The sequence below is a fragment of the Chlamydotis macqueenii genome, chromosome 3, assembly GCF_036417535.1.
Source record: "Chlamydotis macqueenii isolate bChlMac1 chromosome 3, bChlMac1.mat, whole genome shotgun sequence".
Lineage (NCBI taxonomy): Eukaryota > Metazoa > Chordata > Aves > Otidiformes > Otididae > Chlamydotis > Chlamydotis macqueenii.
In genome coordinates, this window is record NC_141558.1 from 96,099,697 (window position 1) to 96,127,265 (window position 27,569).

At 46.3% G+C, this 27,569-nt stretch overlaps 1 long non-coding RNA gene across 2 annotated transcripts in view; it reads left to right on the forward strand.

Annotated features, from left to right (window-relative positions):
- Positions 1-1,967: 1,967 nt before the first annotated feature.
- LOC147601364 (uncharacterized) overlaps positions 1,968-27,569 on the forward strand; it is a 46,614-nt gene continuing 21,012 nt past the window's right edge. Inside the window, exons 1-4 of one of the 2 annotated variants that reach the window (XR_015257963.1) lie at positions 1,968-3,688; positions 4,412-4,576; positions 5,339-5,557; positions 25,679-26,493. This is a non-coding gene — a long non-coding RNA (uncharacterized LOC147601364). Of the gene's footprint in view, positions 3,689-4,411; positions 4,577-5,338; positions 5,558-25,678; positions 26,494-27,569 lie in introns of those variants that run through there. The other variant, XR_015257962.1, reaches the window with a different exon arrangement.

Here is a 27,569-nt window from a genome sequence, read left to right on the forward strand (position 1 = left end):
TCTAACCCTTAAAAGTAGAAAGTAAGAATGGATAAGTTATGCTGACAGAACTGTTAGCATATTTACCTGCTGTCCTTGCTGGTGGTGGTTGCTTCACTATAATATGTTTTTGGTTCAGCTTTTAATGTTCTCTTAAGGTAAATCACACTCTTCCACCCTGCCTTGAAAAACAAACCCAAACAGCATAAGACAAAAGTGGCACCAATCCTTCAAACCTGAAGAATTTTCTGCACTCTTTGGTATACTGATGACAGTTTGAATTCACGATTTAGCTTAACAGCAAACCTCTCCTGAAATAATTGTGTTTTAGCAAACCTGGGTGTCACTTCTGATTTTGATGAAAGACTTGGTGATAGTCTGATTAGGTCTACAAATGGTCATTGCTTTAATAAACATCATAGACACACATATTATTCTACCTCTTTTTAGTTTTCTTGGTCCTGCAAAGTTAGATGTAAACAAAATTTTAGATAGTATAGGTTTAAAGGAAGCCTTACATTACAAACTTGTTCTTATGTTTGATAACCCAGAAGTACCTGCTTAATATGTGAGAGCAAGCTCTGGTGCCTGTTTTAACTGCCTTGGCTAATAGGGTGGGAATGATGAATCCTTTTAATATGACTTCCCCCCCCCCCCCCCCCCAAATCTCCTGATGAAGCTAACAGTTTACAAACTGAAGACTTGAAGGTATTGTCTAGAATAGGAATTTGCTGGCTGACACTGGTGTAGCTAGTGTGATGTAGGAGGCTGTAGTTTAGAACTGGTTTCAGACATAACCAAAGTGCAGTGGTAATGATGGATGTTATTGCATGAGTAGTAGTAATGCCATTGCATTAGGTGTGCATAGTACCATGTTTCTTTTCAGCTGTGCAAATTTTAAAAAGGTGGAAGTGAGCCATTCCTGCTGTGGATTTGCTGCTGCTGAGCTCACAGCTGCTGGTGAATAAGATCTGTAATCTTATTTTACTGCAGGTGAAACTACTGATCTTTCTCCCAGAAAGAGCCATCTTCCCTTCTGTGGTACTCCAAGAACAAGGCATTTGTTTTTAGCACTAAGAGGATTTCTCATAAAGGAAAGCAGAGGTCTGTTAGTTTTATATTCAGAAGTCTGCTGTCATCAGTTATGAGATTCTCAGGCAGCTTTTATAGGAAAAAAATCCCAGCTAGTTTCATGATGATACAGGACTACCTTTGATATCTCACCGTTAGTTTTCTAGATAACGGAATCTGATCCAAAACCAGAGTGATCAGACACACACTGAATCATCTGGCACAAATTTCCTTACCCTGGGGGATGACCGAATACTACTGTTGCCCTTAATGTGAAAAACTGAGAAGTCCCAGCCCTGCTGTGTAGGAGGCCAGCCAGTCATCATCAAAGTAAAGCTCCAGCTATTCACGCACCCTGAAGAATCTTTCTACAGATTAATTTGTACATCTGTTGATGGTGTGTTTAAAGTCCCTTAGGTGGAACAGTGGTCCTACATGACCGTTGTGTTAAAATTAACATGAGTTAAACTTCAAGGGAATCTTTGAAGTGGTCACTAAGTGCTTTTAGTCTTTCAAAGGCATGTTGTACTGTGCACCCATGCTTCTGTGTCTTTAAACATATGGATATTAAAAGGGCTGATGTGAAAAAAAAAAAAAAAATTCTTCGAGGCTTCTGTTGTACCCAGGTCTTGGTTTGGTTTTTAATTTGTGTGTTTACACTGACTGGTATAGCTTATGATCTCCTTTATGCAGTGAACAAAAAAAGCCTGTCGGCCCAGCAGTCAAATCTGACCAAAAGCCTGTTGCAAAGAGCTGAAACTTGTGCTTAGTTCACGAGGACTGGGCTAGCTTTCGTCAGAGGCAGTCAGGAAACTGAGCTGCTGGTGCAGGTAACGGTGCTTGTTTTCTGCATTTGTACCAAAACAGAGCTTCCCAAAGAAGATGTGGACATCTGAGGCTGTTCTTGGAGGGCAGGCCCTGTCATGATGTTTCTGGATCAAACTGGCCAGCATACTGGAAGTAGATAATGAGCAGCTTTTTCAACGTACAGTGATTTCCATATGTTCTTTAAAAGAAAATCCAGGTTCTCACTTCTTTCCTTGCAGTAGGGGCTTACAGGTGCTAGTTTTACAGAATATTTACTGGACATCTTTTGATAAGGTCACCACCCTGTTTTCCAGTCACTACTGTAACCTAATAATCGTGAACTCATGAAAACCTCTGGGCTATAAGCATTTGACTCCAGACATATAGTTCCAGTTCCTCTTTTGTAAAGGTCAGGCCTTGATTTAATGGGTTGACAGATGCATGTTCTCCTGCAGCGCTTGCTCACAGTTGCCATCGTTTCCCTTACACCCTGAGGATGTTCTTGACTCATCTGTGGGGCGAGAGGTTGTCCTGTGGTGCTCACCTGCTATGTGATAGTCGCTGAATGGAGTCTTGCTGCAGCCTGCACAGTGTTGCTACAGCCTGCAAATCTGTCCAGATGGTCTGTGGCGAAAGACAGTTATGAGTGGCTTTCATGTGTGAAATTTCTGCTGTGCGTGGAGGCAGAAAACAGCTGAAGTCAGATAGTTCTGCCTCTTCACAACTTGGACCCTTGCAACTAAAAACTGATTTGGTCACACTGTCATTTATTTGAGCAGGTCTTAATCTAAACAGCAGAGGGCAGTTTTGTACGCATTCTGTGCAAGCTCGTTCTACAAAATCTTAATTTTTAGAATCTTCTTCCCCGGTGCAGTGATGCAATGCAGCATTTTGTCCAGACAAAGTTGGTACAGTGTAAAAGACAGGAGCAGTGGGGCAGCAGTGGCATGTGTTCCCTACTGATACCTAATTTTGGCTTTTAAAATTCTGTATGTTAGACTTATTTTGATGACATGATGAGAAGAACTTCCCTTTTCTTTCTCTCCATCCCTCAACACAAACCAAGTATATAGATAAGCCAGCTGTATTGTACAACTTAAACTCTGCAAGAAAATGCAACTGAATCTCATTCCCACGCATGCAAGAGGAGAGTTTTCCCCTGCTCAGCTGTGATTTTTCTGGTTGAGCTTTGCTAGCTGGAGTGAAAGGCAAGCACCTGTTAGCTGCAGTAGAGGGAAAAGAGAAATCTGCATCTTGAGCCTCTGCCTGGAGTTGAAGTCTGGCTATGATGGCCCATGTGAGGAGGGCCAAGGAAAAAAAAAACCACAAGAATTTATAGGTTGATCACAAGATGCAGTTTCATTGCTGGTTGAATTTCAGCGTGGCAAAATCTACTCCGCTTGTTGCAATCCTGTAGCTGATGTAAAGTGAGCTGGTGGGGTCTCTCTCATGACTTGGAGGCAGCTGTTTGTATTGTAGTGGCACCTTGGCTTGAGACCAAATCTTAACTACTGCACCTCAGAAGTGATTTTTCTCTGCTTCCTGGGCTGTGTTTGCAGGGGAAAGTATGTGTTTATGCCATACAAGTAAGTTGGCGTTTTCAGCCCTTGTAGCATTTTTCCAAACATTCAACTTTTTAGTAAGAAATTTGTCGAAGTCTGCTTAAAACATGGTGAGTGTCTAGAGAAAGAGAGCTGTTTAATAAAAGATACTGTCTCTGCAAACCATACTTCTCCTTCCTTAGGTCGATCTGGGTATGTTACACCCTGGAACATGGCCTGGAAGACACAGAGGTTTGCTGTAACAAACCAATCTTTGCCTGTTTTGGCATGTATGTAAAAGAGCATTTCCTGCAGCTGCAAAACAACCTGCTTAGCATCTTTTGTTGTATTTAATGTTATTTAATGAGAAGGAATGTACATTCAGCTTTGATGATTAAAATGACAATGATTATTGCATGAATTTGTTAATTATAATGCAATGACTAATTAAATGTAGAAATGGAGAAAAGGGATTCTTGAGCAAGCATGTTCTTTGAGAAACTCTCCTCTGATGTTTTTAATTGATAGTACATGCCTAATCAATTCATAGCAGTATCTCATTATTGATGGGAACAGTCTGGTTTTGATGGAAATTTACTTTCACAACACATTGACCTGGCATAATATAATTACTTGGTCCTGTAAGTTACCGCAGTGAAGACTACCAGCTCCTAGAATTAAGGAGGTGGAAGTTTTTGCCTATAGAAAGAAGAGAAGCCCCATCTGACCCCAGGTTGCAGCCTCCATGTTTACTGAGCTCTTCAAGTGTTTGCTATACTGACACTTAGCTGAATTTGCATAACCATGAGGGGATGCTATTTGATTTACATTTCATTTGCTTTTGTCTCTCCATCTAAAGTTTTGAGCTTTAATGTCAGACCCCTTGCCTTATGTTAGAAGTTGTCTGACAAAACTAAGGGCCCTTGTTTACTTCTCTGTAGGGATGTTATCTACTGGTCATTGGCACTGGCAGAATTCTTAGCATGAAATTATTATTACTTCTGTATCAGCAGAGATGTGCATGGCACTCTGAAGAATCTGTCAAGATGAAGTCTGTGCTTCTGCAAGCTCACAGTCTGCGGTCCTGATCCTGTAATTTACTCTGCATGGTCCTTTCCTCATGGAAACCTAAGCAGTCAAGAGCAGGACACTGCGACAGTGACACAGGAAGGGAGAAGGTAAGGTTTAGGATAGTATGATTGTTTTGGTAGTTATTGGGTTGGTATTTTATTTCTCTGAAATATGTCTGAAGCTCTAAAGCTTGCTCCTTTTCTACAGCACGTTATTTTTTGACTGGTTGGCTAATTAGTGCTAGTTACTGGCATCATCAGGAAAAATCAGACCTCAACCAACCATAGACCTGCTTTAAATCATGAAACCTACCAAAAGAAAACAAAGTATTAAAGACACTCTCTATAATGGAAAAGATTTGAAGCACAACCCCCCCAAACTGAAATGAAGTAACATGAACTGTCGAGCACTGGGTTAATTACTCTGCTGGCAGTCCTGCAGTTGCTAAGTAGCTTCTGCCTTGTAAATGTAAGAAGCAATCTTTGAGACACCCGGCTTGCTGTTTGATAGCAACTTTAAAAAGAACTCTGACTGTTCTGTCAAAACTTAGTAATCAGCCTACACCGTAGTGCCTGAAATTCGGTGACACCATCATGCAAATAGGAAAGCTGGGATGTAGGTATTAAGCAGGCGTAAATAAGGCATACAGCTTAGAAAGCAATGCAGTGAGTCAGCATCTATCCTAGATGTTGGATTGCAAGCTGTGAATACATGACAGCCTGCTAAAATGGTTGAAAACTGGAGAGGTACTTTACTAAGAGAAAGTTGTAGCCCAGTTTTGGACAGCTGATCCATCTTTAAAGATTATGCAGCCTTCAAAAGCTTGCTTCTGATCATCCAAGACCTTGTGGTTAGAGCCTAGATGCCAGAATGGCTCTATCCTCCTTTTTCTGCTTTTGAGCCAGTATCCAGAAAGGAGAGGAAGATATGCCTGGAAGGAGCTGGCTACGTGGTAGCCATATACCCAGAAGGTCAGATGGTCAGACTGGTGTGCCCTGCCACCCTCAAGAACCAACAGGCTGTCTGGTTCTCAGTGGGAGCTTGAGCTAACCACTTGAGCACCTTGGCTTCTCTGGGCAACCATGGAAGTAAGCGCTGAGAAGTTAAATTGGTTTTCTAAAGTGCAGAGACCCTGGGGTGAAATGTATTGATATTGGGGTAGTGCTCTCCCCATGCTTTTTGTCATAAAATGTTAAGCAGGGAGAACAATTGGCTCATGTGTAGAATCCTTTCCTTCATTTTGGTTGTTTCCAGGATGGTGTTTCTTATGAGACTCTGCCAAGGTTGGAAGCAGTGTTTTCTCTGCTGTGTTGCCCTCAAAATTTTTCAGCAGGGCTGATAATATTTGTCATTGGACTATAGATCTTTTCAGTTGGATGTCTCCTACCTTGGGCACCACATTTTCAATAAAAACAGCGATCTCACCCTGATTTTAGAGAAAAACAATAAGAAACAGATTGCAGTCTGACAGAAACAGCAATGGTTCAGGGTCGGGATCCTTCATGACCTTTCCTTTTTTTTAACTTTACTGTTCAAATCCTGCCTCCTCAGCTTCTGGTAATGTTGCAGGTGGTGTGTGCTTGGTCTCAGGAGGTGACAACACAAGCTTTGTTGTTGATTGATACAGCAGGGATTTTGTAAAGTTGAAGTATTCATAGGTCATCATACTATTTGTAGTCACCAAAGTATTTGTAGAGGTCATCACTCCAGGCTTTTGAAGAAATGCAGCTGTAAGACTGATTCACTGAAGTAGCATAGAGTATCTTCATTTTGGGGAACTTAACTGCATTTTCCTTTTTTCTTGGAAGACTATGTTATTTTTGCTAGTATCAAAGACTATCACCCTTGTTGACATGGCTGTTTAGGGCACGTACTGTACAGCTGTGCTCTTGTGCAGCTTCACAAGACTCTGGGACCAAAGACACAGAGCTAATGATTAGCTAGACATACTGCCCTTCGCACCAGGGCCAAATGCAGTCTGCTGTTAATCACCTTTCATTGCCCATGAGGTGTGAGAGTGGTCAATTATTTCCAGTGGGAAGTGCAAGAACAGAAAGCACTTTGCCGTGAGGCAGAGCTTTGTGGGCAGTCTTGAATGCCTGATGCAAGGCTTCTTCCGTCGCTTCCCAAAATGATGGTCTCTTCTGGCAGAGTTCAGGCACTGGAAGTGGTTTTGTTTTCTGGATAGATAGAAGTCTGCCACAGCTGGGACCTTCCAGATTAACATCTTTCAATGAACGTCAGCATTCACATACACCAAGCTCTTATTTTTTCTTTGTAACTCACTGTGTGAAGGTCATACAAAATAATCCATTCGCTGCCCTTTGCTGAGTGTCTTCCAAAGGTGAACTACCTGCCTTTTGCTATCCAAGGGGCTTAACATTTTGGCTTTTCTTTTCTTTTTTTTTTTTTCAGTGCTGAAAGGTTATAATTTGTCTTCTTTTCGGAGTACAGAGGAAATGTGTCATCGCAGAGGCATATAGCAGAGTTAAATTTTCAGGGGCAGCACTGCAGATAGCATCCTGGCACACAGGTACTGAGGTGTTTAGTCGGACACGGCTGGGAACAGGGCATTGGCTCTGGATTCAGGCCTGTCTCCTTGGGACAAGGTAGCGCTCGCTGTTCCTGCCAGCCCATCGTTTTGCTGTAGACGTCCCTACGACATCCGCAGAACGTGCTGAGGCTGCAGTAGCTTTGTGTGCAGCAGCAATGAAAGACAGGAACCTGCAGGCCTCGGTGTAAACGCCAGTTTTTCCCAGGAAAGCCAACTTTGTCTTAAACTTCCTTTTGGTGGAATTTCTCCCTTTTCCATTTGCATGCCTACACCTGTCTTTTATAGACCAAGCGGTTTTGCAGTTGTCGAGCTTGGTTGTGAAGCACTGAAAGGAAACTGGCCCCCATTTTCAGGTAGCGTGCCTGCAGCCCCGAGTCAGGCATGGGCGAGGAGGCACGGAGAGCCTGCCGAGCCCCGTGTGTTTTGGCTTCCCGGAGGCGGTGCCGCTAGATGGCAATGTGGCACTCCTGCAGCTGGGACGCCCCTTTGCTTTCCTGTAAAATTTCTTGCTTTTCCTGTATTTATCTCTGCCAAACTGATGATTGCACCCACCACCCCGGCAAGAGAACAGAACAGAATCGTTTCACAGAACATTACAGCTGTTGTGCTTTTTTCTTTTATTTCTTTTTTTCCTTTTTTTTTTCCCCCCAGTTCTTTGTCCCACAGCAGGGTGCAGAGGTTTAAAAACCTTCTTTCTTAATCACTCTCCTTCTAAAAACAGAGAAAACACAGCCTCTTGGGAGCAATTAGCTGTGAGAAAAGCATTTCTCAAACAATTGCCAGGAAATATTGTCTTGACCGATATTCCTGATGTAACACTGTCGTTCTCAGTGCTGTTATTCTAAGATACTCCACTGCAAAACCAGCAGGGTACAGATCTGTAATGTACGATCTGCAGCTTACCACCTACCTTGCCTTTTTATATCCATTTACTTGCAGTTTGTGTCCTCCCTGCACCCCCTGTAGCTATTCTGTTTAGGAGAGTGAAGAATTATTTGTGACTCCCCTCTTGTGACTAATGTTATCAGGCCAAGGCTGTGACAAGACACGGCTGAAAATTAAGGTTACGCCTCCACTGCCCGGGTTCCTGATTGAAATTCTGTGGCAGTGTGCTGTGGAGGAGGTCGTGCTGCAGCTCACAGCGATCCCTCCTAGCCTTAAAGGCTGGCAGCCTGAGAGTACGTGAGGTTGGTGAAGCCTAAATTTTTAGTAGGAGCAGCTGGAGAGTAGGTATATGTGAAGAAGGCAGCAGAGGTATGCTGAAACTGGGGTCTCAACCCTGAACACCCTCTCCCCATTGTTGTATTTGTGGAAGATGAACCAGGCTGTAGGGTGGGGAGAGGCTGGAGGAATGGTGGTAAACTTGAAGCGCTACAAGCCAGCGTTAGCAGTGGCTAGGAACCATGCTAGCTGGCCAGCTAGCTAGATGTACATGCACGCTTGCCCATTCGCATGCACAGCCACAGCTGTTTGTATTATGTGGTTCAAATTTTGTCCCTTTTTACATAAATTCATGGAGATTTTTGAGAAACGAGCCTTGCTCTGTGGGACAGGGTGTGAACTGAAGCACCTTCTGGAAGACAGACAGCAGTGTAATCCTTTCATTCAACCCTGTCTGCAGCTGCTTTTTATAAACTTGGCATAAATACGTACTCAGTGAGGCCAGGCCTGTGTAGCTGGAAAATATTTTCCACCATCCAAAAAACCAGAAGATTGGAAAAAGAGCCCAGAAATTGTGCATAACATGGAATGGCCTCACTTGTGGTTTTTTTCCATGACTTCCTCGGCTCATTTTTCTGCTGCCAATTTTAGAAGCCCATAAGTCATACTTGTTAAACTTTCTCAGTTAAAATGTAACTCTAAGAACAAAGTCATATGATACGTTGCAGCCAAATAATCCTTCCAGAGGCTCTGACTGGAGAAAAGCTACCCCGATCTGGCCAGCCTGCGAACCCGCCTGGGCTCCCGTCCCGGGAGAGGCAGGGCTGGGGGGCAGGTTTGCAGTGCGAGGCCCAGCTGCGCTGCCCTCCCGGGCGAAGGCTTCCCTGTAGACTTCAACAAGCATTTCTCTCAACTTGGCTAGGGCAGTCGGGCCCTTGGTGGGTTAGGTTGCCGAACGATCTGGTGGGGTTCTGGCCCTCGATGTAAAGCGGGAGAGCGTCTGGAGGAAGTCGGGGAATCGGGCTGCTGTGGAGCGGCTGCCAGAAGCAGCGAGCCCCAGGGACCGCCTTTCTGCGGCAGGGCGAAGCGCCCTCATGAAGCCTGTGTGGTCTTCACGGGAAGGGAGGAACTGAGCAAACCCACTGCAAACCAGTGAGGGTGTTGTAATGTTTTCTGGACAGCCGGTTTTAAAAAACAGTGACTGCCTTACTCTCTATCTCTCTCCCCCTCCACCAGCAGCCGCTTCCCGTGCCATGACATTGAGGGAGGTGGTGGTGACTGATGTAACCGCGGCCGAGGAGAGTCACTTGCCCAACGCACAGAGTCTGGCCGGTGGCCAGAGAAATTTGCTAAGGCCAGATTTTCTCACAACGAGCTCCCTGTCCCTGTGCACATACCTGTAACTGGGCCAGGTGCTTGGCACAGCCACCTCCCCAGCCAAGTACACGAGGCGGTGGAGCTGCCCCAGCCAGGAGGAAGAGGAGAAGAAGAAAAGGAAGAAAATGATGTGCTTGTCCCATGTGATTGCAGACCCGGTAACATCCCTAAGCACGCATTGTTTGTGTCACCGTATTGTAATTAATAACGATGCCTGCTTGCTGAAGCCAACTGTTCTTTGTGCTAATGGCAGGAGGTGTGGAGAGGAGGGAGAGGAGAGACCTAGTAGTGTTTTTGCTGGATCACCACCTTTAAGTTATTGTGATAGAACTTTTAAAAGTATCTTTTTGTATGAACTGGAATATAATGCTCAGCTGGGCTCTTAAATTCTGGCTCTGTTGAGAAGAGAGATCCTTTCATATCGATTGTCATTTTGTATGCAGTTCAGGCACCGACTTGTAGAAAATCTGGGCCAGGAGAGATATCATTAGGTATTTATGGGGGTTTGGTTGGCTCAGCAGTCAGCTTTTCCATTGTCATGCCGTGACAGTAGTGCATTACATACACCCTCAGGAGACATCCTTCTGCTTCCACAACAATAAAGGACTTTTTTCTTTTTCTGACTCATCTCCAGCTTGAAAAAAAACCCAACCACCACCAGTAAATATAATTAGCAACAGGCAGATATACTGTACGTAGCTCTCGGAGCCCATTGGGATAGTTCCTGTTAAAATGTATGCTCGTGGTTGCTCACCCCATGCTTAGACCTCCAGCTGCATTCCTGGTTATACTGAGATGTTTTAACATAGCCTGGTGATGTTGTAGGCTGAGGAGCCATTTTTAGTTTGGATAAAGAGGAGGAATATATTTAATGCTGGGATTGTCTTTCATGCACACACAGGAGCTTTGCCCAAACTCGCAGTTCCCAAGGCAGGGGAGTACAAATGGCTGCGCAGCGCCAAATGCAAGGTCCACTTAGCTCTTCAGCCTCTGACAGGGGCCAGCAGCAGGTGCTGTGGGAAGGAGGACAAGAAACAGAGCAAGTCTAGACTGATTCTGCCCCAGTGTGCCCTCCTGGCTCCCAGTACAGCTATTCTCGCTCACCAGACAATGGGGTAAGAGGCAACTACTGCCTTAGCCCTTCTGTTCCCCAGCCTCCTTGGGCCCCCACGGTGCAGTGGCCCCTCTTTGCTTTGCTTCCCAGATGTGGCTCTGTGTGGGATGGAAAGCAGACTGCCTGCTCTGCTTCGTTTCAGATCCAGGTGGTCATGTGAGGATTTCTGGGTTAAATGTGTCCTAGCCCCCTCAGTATTTCCCTTATCTAAGGGTGATGGAGCCGGGAGCAGGTGGTGTGCAGCTGGGCTCTGCTCTCTGCCAGGTGGGTGTTCCCTTACACCGCAAGCCGAAGCCCGCGCCATCCCAGTTAGGGGCTGTTGCCCGTCCTGCGTGTGCCATTGGAGCACTGCGAAGCCAGGACCCAGCCTTTGGGTCCATATTTCACCTCGGGGTAAAGGCTGACGCCAGTCACATGGCTGCGAGCGGGCCAACTGGGAGATTAGCATGGCTTTGTTTATTTATTTATTTTAACCTGTGACTAAGATGGGGGAGTATTTGGATGGGAGCCGCTCCTCCCAGAAAAGTGCTGTTTATATTTCAGTCTCCTGAGCAGAGTCAGTCGGATCTGAAGTGCTCATAACCCAGCACTGGTATGTGGGCTCGACTGGCATGTCCTCACATAACCCGATGTTCACGCTGCCGGACAGGGTGGGCTGGTTGTTTGCTCATCCCGAGCGCAAATGGCCAGAAGTTTTCCTCCGTATTCCTGATTGCTGAGCTCATGAGGGGTGGAGGAGAGGAAGAGCAAGCTTTCATCTGAAAGCGGCCAGGCATTGCGTAGGGCCGTACCTGAGGTTACGCTGAGAAAAACGTGAAAGTGTGGGTGGGGTGATGGCTCTGTACCACAGACAATATTGCAGGGCTCACCTGCGCAGCATGTGTTTAGCACAGTCACTGGTAACGCTGCTGTGTGTGTAAGCAAGTCAGTGCCTGCTGCCATGTGATCAAAAGGAGAGATGCTTTTAGAAACATGCGAGGGTGGCATGAAAAAACAAGTCAGCTGAAGGATCCTTAGCTTGTAAGGACACCTGTGGGGCAGCAGACACCAGTGAAACTCTGCAGAAACTCCTCACATAGCGAGCTGGTGTTTATTTCCATTATGTCTACCTAATTCCACCTGTGCAAGCTACTTATTTCTTTGAGATCTTGTCAATTCAAGACCCTGGCTCTAGACACACCTGATCTGTGGGGGAAGGGCAGAGCCAGCTCAGCCAACTTTGATGGAAAACAATTTCCCAAAGCGAGGGTCTTGTTCCCTATGTATGGCAGGGCAGAGGGTGATGCAGCAAACTAGCCAAGAAGCATTTGAAGCCTAGGGCTTTAAATAGCACCTGACTAGGTGGCTAGCGAACTAATGGTATATGGGGAAATAGGATTTCGTATTCTTGAGCAAAGGGAAGTTTGGAGAATCCTGTCCCCATATGTCATCAGTTGCTAAAACAAGTCTCCTGGTAACGTAAAAAGTCTGTCTTTCTCCCCTCCTTGCCCTATAGCAATATAAGCACAGCTTCATCTCAGTTTTGTGATAAATAAATGAGTAATCCTGCCTCCAAGGCTGTCTGGGACTTCTGCACCACATCCTTGCTCCAGCTTGTACCACAGCACAGTACAATCTCTAGGATGGAGCAGATTTCTTCTGTGTAGCATGCTGCGGTACGTTCACTGGTCACAGTGTTGTCTGTGGAGTAAGAAATGGGGCAAGACTCCTCTAAAGCCATCAGTCTTGAGCATTTTCTGTGCTAGCCCTCTGTAATTCTTCAGCAAATCTCCTGGGCAGCTAATGACTAGGGTCAGGTCTCTTGATCTTTTTCAGCAAACTAAAACCTGCTTTTTTTTTTTTTTTTTTTTTTTCTGAGCCAAGTTTGTAAACAAGGCATAAGCCAAAACTTCTTTTAAGCTGTCATGGCAAGGGCTAGAAAAGAGGAAGAAACCAGTGCCAACTGAAGTGCAGTGTGTGTTGAGAGTGGTGCTCTCATTTCCAGCAGGGAGGACTTTGACATCCTAAACCAGCAGCTCAGCCGTGTCAGTGCAGCAGAAACCCTCCAGAGAAAGAGGACTGTGGAAATTTCCCTTTGTGTTGGTGGTACCTCCTGGTCAGGCCCCAGCAGCTGTGGGATTGCAGGGAAAGTTTGCATGGTGCTTGCTCATATGTTGAGTGAAGGGTCTGCAGGCTCCAAGCTGCCTGTGCCCTCCTGTTTGTGAGCTTCTTAAACTGCATCTTCAGTGGAAAGTTACTGGGGGAGAGGAGAAGCAGCTTTCTAACCATGTTGAGGTTGGCCTTTTGTCAGTGAAGAAAGACCTGGGTGTTAGTGGTGCTCAGAGGTGCTGGCTGAGCCAGGTTTGATCTTGGGAACACCTATGTAAAGACGGGGTATTTCCCAAGGAGGCGACTGTGTAAAACCACTGTAAATGAGGCCGGGCTCCTGGGGTTCTGTTCTCCAAATATGAGTTTTATATTGGAGGCAAAGATATGTCAGTCTTTGGGTAGATGGTTTTTTTTGCTGCTGCTTGAGCACAATTGGGAACCTCGGGGAAGCCTTCCTGAATGAGCTGACTCCCTGCACCTTCTCTGATTTACGTCCGTCTGGCTTGTGCTGACGCACAGCCTGGCGTCGGCAAGCTCTCTTGGTGACTAGACTGCTGCTTCCATTTGATTAAAACATGCAAAGTGTCTTCCTGAGAGAAGGAATGGGGTTAGAAAGGGGAAGCTGTGTGAGGCTTAGTTTGCATTACTGAATCATGCCAAGCTTGGTAATTCCCTCTCTCTAGGCCCAGAGTTTCAGTGGTTTCAGGTTTCAGCCCAGCAGAGCATCAATAAGTCTATTCTTCCAGGAAGATCAGACTTACCTTCACTCCATCCCTCCCCTTCTCCCCGGGAGAGTAAGGCTGTTTAACAGCAGCTAGGGTTCAGGGTGCAGTCTGAGCAGGAGGAAGCACCTTTGCCATTTCTTGTCCTTCTGCAAGCCGGCAGGGACAGCTGTCTCCTTTCCCCACACCACCATGGAAGTGCCCAGCTGCCCCTACGAGGGTTCGGCTGCCTGTACCTCCAACGGAGGCCAAGGCCAGTTGCAAGTGTGCGGGACCTCCCAGGTCCAGCCCTTGGCTTAGCTTTCCCTGTGGCCCCACCGGCTCAGGAGGAGTCTTGTGCGGTCGCGATAGATTGGGAGGATGGGTTCTTACTGACAGTGCCTAAGGAAAATTTGCAGTGTCTGATGACAGGATATTTGTGTCTTAAAGCTGCTCTGTGGTACTGAAGGACAATTACTGAAATGAATAAATAAATGGACCGAAATAAAATTCAGGAAAGAAAACAGCTCAACGGGAAAGTTATGAACATAGCCATCAGCCTGGTTTCGTTCATTTTGTCCCGGGTGACAGTCACAGGCGCAGAATTCAGTGACATTCAAAACTTTCTCTACAGGTGAAGGGACACAAAATGGTATCTAATTTGTTCGTCAGGGGGCATTGCTTTCTGGCATCCTTTTTTTTTTTTTCTTGGCAAGAAGTGGTGGGCAATTTATGTCAATGTCATCGAAGACACATTCTTGTTACTCTCACAACTGTGACCTTGTATCCAGCTAAAAGAGTTATGGCGGGTAACCAGTGAGGTGCTCAGCTTACGTCCACAGGGCAGATTTTCCAAGCAGCAGCTATGCTGGCAGGGCTACCTGCCATGCTGTCCTGCCACATCGGTGCCAAGTGATTCTGGGAAAATGTGGGCAGTGACGCCACAGACCAGTAACGACGGAGGTGAATTCCTGGAAGATGCCTACCAAGAGCAGCAGCCCATGGTGCGGCATACCGTGGGATGCACTACTGTAGGGACAACTGAAACGCGGGAGGAGGGGTCAGACCGGGCACACCAGCACGTTGCAGTGTCCTGTCCGCACAGCAGGCAGCAACATTACTGAACCAGTTGCAAAAAATCGGCTGCCTTGGCCAGGAGGAAATAGCTTAGCTGTCACAGCTTTCACTCAGAATTAGCTATGAGCTGGCCAGGCATAAATTGCTTTTAGAGTTAGTCCTGCCAGCTGCATTACCAACAAAGCAAAAATTGTCTCGGGAACAAGGCTGGGGTTCACACGCTTAGACCCTACCTGTCATAAGGTTGCTAAACTTTTCCCTAGGGCTGGTACTACAATATTTACTGTATTGGCATGCTGTCTTTGCTGTTCGACTGCTGCGTGATCGTATTATAACATGTCCTGTTGACAAGGACTAAACTCAGCAAACTGCGTAAAGAGATAACTGTGGCCTTGATCGCTCCATGGTGAAACCAGAGTAAATTCCTGGATGCCAAATGAATTATTCCCTGTTTATTCCAGATTAAACAATCTTAGAATCTGGCCTTCAGGTCATGTTATTTCTCTAATTCAACTGGATCATATTTATAAATTCATGTGGTGGTCAAAATGATCCAATAAATGCCAGCACACAATCCCAGCGCTTGCAAAACATCAAAGGTATATATTGGCACTTTTCCTGTTTGCTGACTGCGGGAGAAATAGGTTTCATATTGGGACATCAAAAGTCGGTTTCAGCAACTGGATGCACGACAAAGCCATGTTATAATCTGGGTACTGATTACAGCATTGAAACATGTTGGCTCAGCACGTGGTAGATTTGGATGTGCAGATAGATCAACTTTTCAGTGGCCTATGGCTTGATTTCAGCATGGAGGAGGTTGTCAGCATATTTGTGCTAATTAAGGAAATGGCATGGGAAACTCCTTTCCACTGCAGATACAGCCAGAGCTCAGGAAATGTCATTGCCCCTCAGTGGGTTTTGTAGCAGCCTGTCCTGAAGTAGAGAAGCAACTTTGTGTCTTAACTGTATTTCTAAACTGCGCTGAAGCTTGTTTGGGTCTTGTCCAAGTCTTGTGTTTTTACCTGCTCCTGAAGGAGGGATTGAATGGTTAGGTCACAAACACATGGGAAGGGCATTGTATTTGGGGCCAGCAGTGCAGGGTTAGAGTCTCTGCCTTGGTTGGGTTTATTTGTAATGTTGACAGTAACTGAACACCAAGAAATAAACACAAGTTTGTGCTCTTGCTTCGCTGGAAGAACTTCCTTGCTGCTGAAAATAACGCTTTTGCCTAACAGTAACTCTTTTTTTTTTTATTTATTCAGGGAGTGTTTTGGATATGTTATGCTACTCTTAACATATTCCCATGTACAAGTTCCCGAGAAGGCAGGCTGAAACGTTGCCAGCTCCATTAAGTCCTTTCTGTTACACTGAGTCAGCTGCTGTGATTTTTACCTTTGCTCGTGGTCAAAGTATTACACTCTATTATCTTTTTGTTCTTTTTTTAAACATAAGAAATTGCAGTACAAGTGTTTGTTCCGTGTGCCTACGTTTCCTCCTACTTCAATGACAAAACCAGCACATTACTTTTATTATTAATAAGACAGGTACACCTTGATGTTTTTGCAAGGGATTCACAGCCCAAACATAAAGGACAAATAAAAATGGGAAAAATTAAGTGCCTTTATTTGCATTTATGAACAGAGAACTGAGGTGCCCACAATTAAAGGGGCACTTAATTCCTTTTTATTGAAAGGAATTGAAAACAAAGAAGTCTTCAGCAAGGCTAAAAGCAGACCCAGGAGCAGCAGGTCTCTGTTCTGCAGAGGGCTCTGAACACAGTTCTGCTCATCAGCCCCAGAGTGCCCAGTCCAGCGCAGCCGTACGTCCGCATGCCCCTTGGCCTGAGCTCAGGCCAGCAGCCCAGGTCTTTGCCAGCACCTCCACTAGGTCAGGACGGTTCTCCAGTTCCGGGTGCAAGGTTCTCCCAGAGCTGCTGGCCTTCTGTCCCCTCTGCTTTAATAAGAATTCTTGCTGAATCAATGTCCACATTGAGGGCTTGTGATGGCTGCCTGTATTGACTGTTGAAGGCCTCCAGAATGGCAGCTGCTGAGAAACAGCTGTCACGCATAGGACGTCATGGCAGACCTTCCCCAAGCGCCAGAAAGAGTTTTGCAGCTCTTACAAGTGGCAGGTGGAGTCAGCTATAACCTGACTTACCTCCCTTGGCATTTTGAAGTCTGGTGAAACATGATGCATAATGACACTTACTCTGCCTTTGCAAGTAGGAGGCTGCCTTTGTGCCGAAGTGTCTCATCGGTGAACCTCACCTCAACGCAGAGTGCTTACTCAGATGTAACCACGAAAATGAGGGCTGGCTAAATAGTGCCTCTGACTGAAAGGATGCACTGAAGCTCATTATAATGATCTTAATGACTTCCAATTCAGCTGTGTCTGTGATACCAGAGTGCAAAGGTAATTATGGCAGTGCTAAATACTATTATTATTTGATATTAGTGACAGGGTGGGGGTGAGAGCTGGTGAGTCCTTCCCCCATCTGGCCTAGAGAGGAATGAGGGTTGCCCCCTTCCGTCCACCCCTCTCAAGGCCTGGGAAGGAAGGACTGTGCGGGCAGGGTGGAGCCAGGATTCTGCTCCCTCTTCCAGCTGCGGCAACCTTGGCTCTTACTTTGCCTCGGTGGTGTCAGGAGGTGGCTCCTTTGTGCAGCAAACTGGGAGAAAGGAGAAATGCCTCCACACCACCCTTCCTGCCTCCATCTTGGCAGCAGAGGAAGCAAACCCTCTGTCCCTCTCCATCCCCCGCTGGTTTTGCTGATCTTTCCCTCAGTTTACTCAGTCTCTGTTGTGGCCCTCTGGTACTACCTGATGTTGCTGTTTTTTTCCCTTCATGCTCTCTCCTTACCCATTTGATCTCAGCTGGGCCCCACCAGCACAAGCGCTCCCTTGGCTTTCACAGGATTTGTTTCCTCTGTGCTTGCAGCTCAGACTCTGAGGATGAGGATGGGGGCATTCAAACCTGGCTTTGAGCAGGGTCTCAGACCAGATGACCTCCTGAGGTCTCTTCCAGCCTCAATTATTGTGATTTGGAGGCACTGCCTCACTGCTGACATTGTTCTAGCCCGGGAAAGTGCTAACCCTTTGACTCCTGAGGAGTTTTTAAGGAAAAGCTGATAACTTACATGCTTAACAATTTGCTGCCTGACTTTTGTGAAGTGCCCAGCAGACCCCCATGGTCTGCGGGAACCCACCGTGCTGCCAAGGGTCTGTACGGCAAAGCCGCAGGCCCCAGCCTTGCAGGCCCTCCTGGGTCATGGGTGAAACAGAGAGAGGACATTCAATTCATTGCTGCTCATTGACCATGCCAGCCTGCGCTAGGAGAAACCTGTGCGGCGATGATTCACACTCAGATGATTACTTGACCCAAAGGAAGGCTTGATGGTACACTGAGGCTGGGACACACTAGCAGTGATTACAAGGTGATTCACTGCCTGTGCGCTGCCATTCAAAACATCCTCTGTATTGCGCAGGCAGGGCCATTCACTGAGGCTGCCATGAGGAAGTGATATTTGCACCTTAGGCTTCCACCTTCTCACCCAACCTTTCAGCCGCTGCCTCTGGCGTGGCGCTTGTCTTCCCCTGGTCATGCTGACACTGGAGAGGTTTACTGGCAGGCAGCTCCCTGACGCTGCCGTGGGACTACAGCCAGGCACCTCCTGCTGATAATGCCCGTTCTCACCCTAAGAATGTTTAACCACAAGTATAGTTCAACCAGGCATCCCGGTGTCCTCCCAACACTATCCTGTGCAGTGTGGAAGCACATCATTGGACTTTAGTGCTAAACTGAGGGGCAAGTGGGAACTTGGAGTCAAAGTCCTTTAATTGTCTGTGCTCCAGCCTGTAATTTGCACATTGTTTTTAAAAACCCTCATAAATTCTTTGCACTGCTCTTCCCACTTCCATTTTTCCTGCTGTCAGAAATGTGGAGCTCACACAGTCCAGACTGCTTCTGTGTTTCCTCTAGAGAGGGGCACGTAGCCTGCCATCTCTCTTCATTTCTCACACTGCTGTCTATACTTTCCTTCTTCCTGTTCCTCCCACCTTTTTGTCCTTCATGCTTCCCCTCCTCCGTATTTTCTCTTGCCAGATACGTGCACTCATATGATTTCACCAAAGTGGTGTGAGTGCACTGACTACCTCTATCTCGTCCTGCTAAATGCTTCCCAAAATGCTGATATTGCTGCACGCAGAGGAGGGAAGTCCTCAGTACCTGGGAAGTACCCTTTCTCCTGGCCCAGGAGCTGATACTGCTTGTGGCAGTTTGCTGGAGGCACTGGTAAGATCTGAGGCATGGAAAGTTTACTCACGTTGGCTGGGACTCACAAGTGTGTTAGGGTTAATAACGCACATGGCTTGGATTGTGCTTTCCCTGAAGCTAAGTTGAGCAGCATGTTAGTTAACAAGTTAGGCATTACTCAGAGCTCCTAAACCTCGTGTTTTGCCAGTGACAAAGTTGCAAACTTGTAGTACAATGCTCCTGACATTTTCTGTGTAGTGTAATGGCCAAGCTCCAGCGGAGTTGTGCGCCATCCTCTTCATCTCATAGTTCTGCCTGGACTTCTTTCAAATTTGAGTCTTCAGCTGTCGTGCATTCTTGCCAGCTATCCTATATGTCTAAATAACTAGGTGAACTATGTCTGGAAAATAATCTATCTATCTATCTGATGAATTTAGCCCTTTATTCCTGTGAGTGAACTGTCTTCAGACTGTTTTTCAGATGTATTTTACATGCAGTAGTATTGTTTGTGCTTTGTCTAAACGTGTGCTAGCTCTGGATTCTCTGTGTGCTCCTGGATATAACTGTGGTTTTAAGTACCCACCGCTGGTTATTCATAGCGCACGTTTAGTCATTTAACAAACATGGTATTAGTTCTGCTCTCTAAGTGGATGACTAATACTCTTATAAATAGGAGGAATGTGATCTGAAAGGTCACGTGAATGTTCCCAGAGTGAACATATCCCTAAACTATGAGACTTCTCATTCCAGGAGCATGCTTGCAAAAAAGAAAATGCTGATTATTAGGAAGAGGGGAGAGGGTTCAGAACCCATTCAAGCAATTTCTCTGCTTTAACTCAAACAATTTAGAGTTGTTTGTTGAGTTTTGCATTGCAAAAGATTTTTGCAATGTTTGTTTTTCTCTGCAATCTCTCCTGACCTGCTTGGGAACGTAGGAATTATTCCGCTGGGACCGTCCTGATCTCTCACTCCCATGTCAATGCCCTTCCTTGGAACATAACAGGACCTAGATGTTTCTTATATCTACCTTTAAATTTCTCCCTAACCTCTTTCACATACTATTGGAAAGCAGGACACCGGATTCCAAGGAAAATGAGAAGACCATGTGGTGCAAGTTTCTGTACTGCCTACAAACCGCCAGTTTTCCTCAGCTCAGTGCCATGGAGAGAAGACGCTGTGCTGCCCAGGAGGTGGAGGTGGAATGAGGGGTGCTGCCTTTGAGGGGGTGCTTGCTAATGCAACCTCCTGAGAGGTCAGGTTTCTCTGTTGAAGAATGCAGGAGGTAAAACGCAGCAGGTGAGCTATGCAGGCATGCTCATCTTTTCATTTTTATCAAATGAAAACAGAATAACTGAATGCTGCTGCACTCCTGCCATTGCAAGGTTTGGTTTATATTCACAGGAATACAAGGCTAAGGAAGGGGGGTCTGGTGGCCTCAGGACATCCAGCTTCATTTCATGGCTGTGCCACAGACTTGCTGAGGGTATGTCTGTAGCGCATCCTTAGCCCAGGTTTGAGCCCAGTCTGTCTTCATGCACTGCCTGCTTGGGTGTTTAAAGTCCTCAGCTGGCCTGCAGCTCCACTGTGGTCGACTCTGAGGCCCTCGTTGGCTGGAGCAGTGAGGGGAGGGCCACCATGCTGGGGCTGGGGCAGGAGGGTCCCATGGGGGCCGTGTGCCAGGGGTTGGGCTGCTATTGCTGCCACTATGAAGCCAGCCCAGTGTGATGCCAGACACCTCTCCCACTTGCTGCAATGTGAAGTCAAAATGAAGCCCATCCAGTGGAGAAACCAGCAACCACCACACCATCTTCCCCCCATCTACAACACAGGTACGCCCACGTGCTCACCTGGTGGGCTCTGGGCTGGTGGAGCAAAGCAGGGTGAGATGCTCCGGAGGGCAGGTTCAGCTCCCAGCTGGGAGGTGGCACTGGCTGCATCAACACTTCTCCACTCAGCCTCTTCAGTGTCAGATGTTATGGTTTAAGCCACCTGTAGCTGAAGTGGAACAAAGTGGAGGAGAGAAGTTGCATGGCTGGCTCAGAGATGTGTCCTGGGCAAATCAGAGGCAGCTACATTGGGTCACTGGCCAAAGCCTGAGGCATAAACCTGGGTGGCATGTGGCTACGTCTGTGCCGTTAAATTGGGTAGAGGCAGGGGCTGCACTCTGCTCTGTGACCAAATAACAACTGTCTGGCCATGGTGTGACAGATAAACCCTCTTGCCCTCCAAAACCATGTGACCGCTATCTATCGGGAACAGTCCTGGCCTATGCTAACTCTTGGGCTGTGTTTAGGAACTGTTTGGGGGAGTGCTGGTTGGCCCGGGCCATAACTGTAGCTGGGACCACCCTAAGAGCTGGAGGGATGGCTGATTGAGCTCCCCAGCTTGTACCCTGATTCACTGGCTTGATTTTCTGCTCTAGATGCTTCCAGTCTGGCTGCTGTCAGCCAAGTTACCCAACGTGCGGTATAAGGAAGAGAAGACTCTTCCAGCTTCATTTCTAGCCTTTGTCCCTCCGTGCCCTCCCTCACATGGGAGTAAGGGCTCATCCTTACCTACAGAGTAGTGATACTTCCAGAACAGGATGCATTGGGGAAGTGGGGTGTGGTATGGGTGAAAAGTCCAAATTCACTGCAGTGGTTTATAGAAATTTGATTCAGTGAAGCGTTGGGCCTATGGTATACACATGCCATAAAGATGGCATTCCTAGTTCACAGAGCTATTGTAATTCTGTCCATGCTTATTATACACTTAGAGAAATGCATTAGCATTAAAATATGTGGGCTAAAAGCAGTCATTTGTGTCCTATATTCTCCTCCTGCCAGCCTTTGTCTTGACTCTAGTTTGCAGATTAGAAAGGACAGCTGAGGATCCGGGTCCCCCCCAAGCAGTCTATACACAGTCAAGAAGTCCCAGAGATTTGCTAGGCTATACGTGATGTTTCGTTCTGAGCACATGACATGTTTCCCAGCTTTGGCAGTCTCGGAGGTTTGATTTCAGTGGAAGATGGTGTATATATAAACGAGACTTGATTGAGAAGTGCATATGCAGGGCTTGTGAAACAGGGTGCGTGTCTGCACATGCGTGCATTGAAATAACAGGGCAAAGGTGGCTGCAATATATTATTCACCTGCTGGCTCAGATTTATTTGTGTGCCTTAGGGACTCCCGGCTCTTCTCTTCCAGATTTGTTCCTAGAGAAAATTTCAGTGCAAAGAACTGTGTCTGAGGGCGCTCACCTACGGCTAGCATCCGGGGTGCTAAGTGGTACATCCAAACTCAATCAGATGTTCCACCCAGGTTATTTTGGGTGTGCTGACGTTTGTTTGTGGGTGCATCTGGATTTCTCCTCTCCCTTGGTCAGTAGCAGAAGCATTTTTCTTGTGGATGGCAAGTAGATGCTAGTGGTGGCGGCAGGTGTCATTTGTGACTGACAACGGACAGTGATAAAAACACAGAAAAAGATGGGAAGAAAGGAACAGACAGTGTAATTCCATCTGATAAGGACCAGCACAACACTATATGTTCTATATACATATTTGAAACCTGCACACATAAACACATCAAAGAAAACATTCAGGACATGGAATCAGGTTCCTCCACAGAGCAGCCACAATTTCACAAAGGAATGAAAAGGATTTTTTAATACTGTGGTGCTGGCAGTCAGAGCCTCCTCTCTGACTGCGCCTGGGAGAAGACTGTGCTAAGTGTGAGCAGAATAAATGATTTGTTGGTAACCAGCATGGCAGACACCCGCGTAGCACCTCGCTGCAGCACCTTCCTGTGCCGCCTGGGTGTCGGGGGCAGGCATCGCTCCTCGTCACATCAAACCTAGTTACAGTAGATCTTGAGCGAGATCCTCAGAGGTGACTATTGGAAAAATGCTTCTAAATACTCCAGATAGATCCTTTTTCAGCGCTGTTCAAATCTTGCTCTCTGCACTTGGACAAATGCAGACCTGGATTTGCATGTTGCGGGGCAGTTGTGCTTCTGAACAGGAGCCATTTTGAAAAGGAGGAAGGAGTGGCACCCACCCTACTCCTGAGCTGCTATCTCTCTCCTGGGGTTGGAGAAAACCAGAAAGCAAACTCCCAAAGCTTTCTCCTTTTCCATAGTGACACAACAGAACAAAACAGGATTTCCTTCCAAGTGCTAACAGGACAGGCTTTGCGGCATTCTTACCAGAGTGAATTTAGAGAGCGGAATTTCCAAATGCATTTCCCTTCCTACACTTTTTCATCTCCATAAATCCGTGTCAGTTTTTAAAGAACAACCTGTTTTGGGAGGAGGGAAAGGGGACAGAACAAGTGATGAGCTATTCAGAGCTAAAAGAAAAGATTCATGCTGCCAGATGTAAGACTGCAGAAAAATGTGTCAGCGTGGCAGATGATAGTTCTCCTCTCTTAATGCCTCTCCTGAAGCATCAAGGTGTACGTGTTTCTCAAAGGGGCTGTACATCTCAGAGGCAGTCTATGAACTGCACGTTGAAACGGTTGCCATGGCAGTGACTGAGTATATGTTAGAAAGCGTGATTAGCCAGAGTTGGCCTAAATAGCTGAAGGGAATGAAAAAAGAGAGAGAAAAAAAAAAGGCCAAGGACTTTCTGTTATTTCTAATACAGATCCGTCAGCACTGGATGGTGCCAGGAGGAGGAAGTCTTGCTGAGGACTCACGGAAGCGTGCCCTGCACCCCAGCTGGGGTTCCACACATTACCAGCAGCAGCAGACGCTGCGAGAGGGCCTCGGCATTCGCCCCTTTGCCCCCTTACAATGTGCCAGCGCAGCGTGCACACTGGGAAGGGGCTGGTAGTACCAACCAGTCCCGTTAGCGTTGATTTGGGGAAACGGTACTTCTCTGGAATCAGAGGTGAGGCCAAGGCGCTGCTCAGCCTTCAGTGACCCAGTGAAATGTCAGGGCGCTCTCCTGGCTGGTGCGGGACATGGCCACTTTACAAAGTGGGAGACTGGCCGGCAGAGAGGTTACAAGGGCTTGGCCCAAGTGACACAGCAGGCTGCTAGCCTGGTGGGGTGAACTCCCTGTCCTCAGAGCCGTTCCAATTCTTCTAGCCCACTAACCTATCTCTGCTTGAAGCATGCCTCCGAAAGGCATCTCATCTTTGTTTGGAGCCTGAGAACGCAGCCTTTGCTGTTAATTCATTGCAGTGGTTAATCACTCTTGCTTGTTAAAAAAAATAATGGCACGTTATATCTAATTTAAATGTGTATGATATTAGCTTTTAGCCTCTGATGCATGCTGTGTTCTTCTCTGCTATATTTAAAAAAAATCACGTCTTGAGATCCTGTGGGTTTTTGCTGTGAAGGTCTCTTATGCACTAGAGTCACTTTTGAGCTTGTTTTCGAAGAAGTGAAGAAGCAGAATTCTTTCTTTCAAAGGATTTTCTTCTAGCTCTTCTCAGGGAAAAGTGGAAGACTGGGAGACTAAGGTGACGATGTCTCAGTATCAGGTCTGGATGGAAAAACATCCTCTCTAGGAGCTGTACAGTGCCACATTAGGGGGCCAGATGCCCAGTGTAAAATCAGCAGAAGAGATTTATGCAAGCTGAGTACGCAGGTAGGTGTTCGCAAGAGCAGAGCCCGTTAGCCCAATTCTCTTCTCTCATAGCCTTGTGCAGTGGAGAAGTTTAATTTACATGAGCCTGGAGTGCTTCTGCTTCTTAGTCCTTTTTGTGAGGTTAGATGTGAATCTACTCAGGCCAATCCATAACTTTTGAACATACCAAGGATATATCCTAAGGGATCAGTAGGTTCCTCCTTTAAAAGGAGTACAATCCAGCAGTGCTGTTGTTAATGGGCATCTGTTTTGGCTGGTGGAGCTGGGGTGAGAGAGGCCTGCACTTTAGGAGGAAGTAAAGGAAAACCCACAAGACACCTATTTGCCCTGCGTATCAGGTTGGCTTTTGCCATTATTTGCAGGAGTCTCTTCCACTTCTTGCACCTCCTAAATCCTTGTCATCCAGGTTTGAGAGCTGGGACTATCTTCTTTGGCACCAAGTCAACGATACGTTTTTTAGCACCAGCAGCCATTCATATTTTACATTAGTGTTCCTCTCTGCTCCTTTCAAGCAATAATCGTAAATATCAGCTTTCATTCCTAGAGCGCCTTTCATCCCAGGGGCTCCCAAAGCACTTTCCAAGCTTAACAAGCTTATTGTAGAGTACTCCTTTAGAAAGAGTGAAGCTTGCTTCCCATTAAAGCCTGATTTTGCGAAGAAAACCCCTGAATTATAATGTCTTCAATACATGAGGGAGCCTTTGCAGCTGTTATTTACTGTACATGTTCCCTTACCAAAAAAGATTGCTTCTTGCTCCTCCAACCCCCTGTCTCCACCAGCTTAATCCATCAGTGCTCAGTTACCTGGAGGAGAAGAGTGCAAGTAATGAGAGGTTATCGTCCCCTGTGATCTGAGGAAGTGTTTGTTTTTTTTTTTCTGGAATCTTATTGCTGCCCTCAACAGTTTCTTCTGGCAAACCCACTTCCATCCAGTCTATTTGCTCTTTACTGGGGCAGATGTCCTAAGGCAGAGTTGAATGTCCTCTGGCCTTAGCTAGAGAGGTCACCATCCACAGTTGGGCTGTGCTAAGGATCATGTGAGGAACTGTAGTCCTCTTCAGGACAAAGTCAGCTGGCCTAATTTAAGTCATGTTCCCCTGCAATCAAAGCAAAGCCAGTTGCTTCGCACCGAAATGAATCATGACTTTTCAAATGGTCCTTTATTTGGCTCATCTGTGGGAGCAGTAAGCCGAGAAGAGAAGATTGTTGCTGGTAATTGCTGAAGTGAAAAATTTGTTTCCTAATGAATCATATGATTAATTTTAGGGCAGCTTGAATCTGTCCAATGTCGATTTGTTTTCATTGGTTTCAGGAGGACTCATTATGGTGGGACCAGTCCATCTCATGATGCACAGCGCTTTCTTCCATGCCAGCTGTGCGGGACAGTGGTCTCTGCTTTGCTTGGCTGAGAGAGGCCCAGGTGAGGCACCTGAACTCCCGTTGCTTCTCCAAGGACACACCGAGACCCTGTGGTAGATGGGGGAACAAAAGCCCTGTCTCTGGTTCAGTGCTTCAACTGCACAAACATAATTATCGGTATAGATAGCTTTAGATGAACGATACATCAAAGCATATTTTTGGCTACTGCCTTCAGAGGTAGTACTAAACCTCCTGGGGGAATGCAAGCAGTGAGATGTGATCCAAGTATCAAAATCCCCATCTTCTTTTACTGTCTCTTCTCTTCTCACACTGGTTGGGTTCACAGGGAAGCCCTTTCTTGGGGCTGTTATGTCATCTATTCCCATCAGTAGATTTTGGTTCAGAAATGCATTTTTGTCCTTTTCCAACAAAATGCTGCCTGTTTCAACACTGAAGATCTGTAAGCTGGCAAAGGATCCAAAAAGAGTAATGAACCAGCAGTTACTGTTTACATTGGCCTTGTTGTATAAGTGCATTGCTGAAAGGATTCATTCCTCGCTGAAGAAAGGTTTGTACCTGTGAGCAAGAGCTTGCTTGGGAGGGCCTGCGTGCCTCCTTTTCTCTATCAACAAAACTTAAAAACACCAAGAGATGGTTTTGCAATGGATGTTAATACATATCTGTTATTTCAGGATGAGAGTAAGCCACTGCAAATATTCCATGCCTATTTCTGATGGTGTAATGAAGTAAATTTGAAGAAAAATCTTATTTATTTTCATGTGCCTTATTTTTTTATGATTTTATTTGGAAGCTTGGATATATATATATTGAAAGTGGTGCTCTTGGGCTGTGTTTTAAACTAAAATCTCGCGATACAACCTCAAGCCCAGTGATTAGTTCTCAGGTCATGGAGAAGTCAGTAGGCCTGCACTAGGAAGAACAATGGCTGTTGAAAATGTTTAGTCCTTTCCGGGCTATGACCTCTTCTGGGGATGTCAGCAAAATAAACATATTTTTTGAAGTACCCTGAAGTCTTCCTTACCCCCTGCTGTTCATCACACTTTTTGCAATTTGCCTTAAATTAGTTGCCATCACACAGAGGTCCGTGATGCTGTTTTGCTGACAAGAAGAGGTTTGTTTTTGTTCTGCAGCGGGCCAGCTGGCATGTCATGAGCCATGGCTCAGAGGTGGAACGGGTCCTCTGCCTGGCCAGCAGCCAGCATTTGTTCCATCCTCGTACTGCAGGTCACGGGTCTCTCAGCAATGGAAGACGCATAACAACAGCGTTTGTGTGGGAGACAAAAATGTTCAGTCTCTGTGGAATGCCTACATTTTGACTAAGATCCCTTGGGATTCTGTAGGATGAAGATCAAACTCTTTTTCAAGTACTTTATTATGTTCTAACCTCTAATGTACCATTTTTATTTTAACCTTTTGACTGCTTCACTTATAGGCTGGAAGCAGCTGAGTGCTGTGGCTTTTCCTGGGCACTCACACAGCTCCTGGCAGGGTATGGCCATTGCTGCAATCCAAATGCACATTTAAAAAAAAAAAAAAAAAGAAATACCTGGAAGCTAACCTGCTCGCAAGTGCCCCTTTCATGCGCAAGATGATGCTTTGCGAGCACTGTGTTTATAAAGCAGAGGAAGAAGGCAAGCTTGAATGAAATGGGAGACCAAGGTCCAGCCCGCTGCCTTCTGTGGGAAGCCCTGTCAGAAGGGTGCGAGTCTCTGAGACTTCACTGGCAGAGTTTCTTCTCAACCTGTTAAATTGTCAGGCAGGGAAAGCTGGGCTGATGGCTGACAAGGAACCATGAGGGTCATCCCCCCACCCAGAGAAGTGAC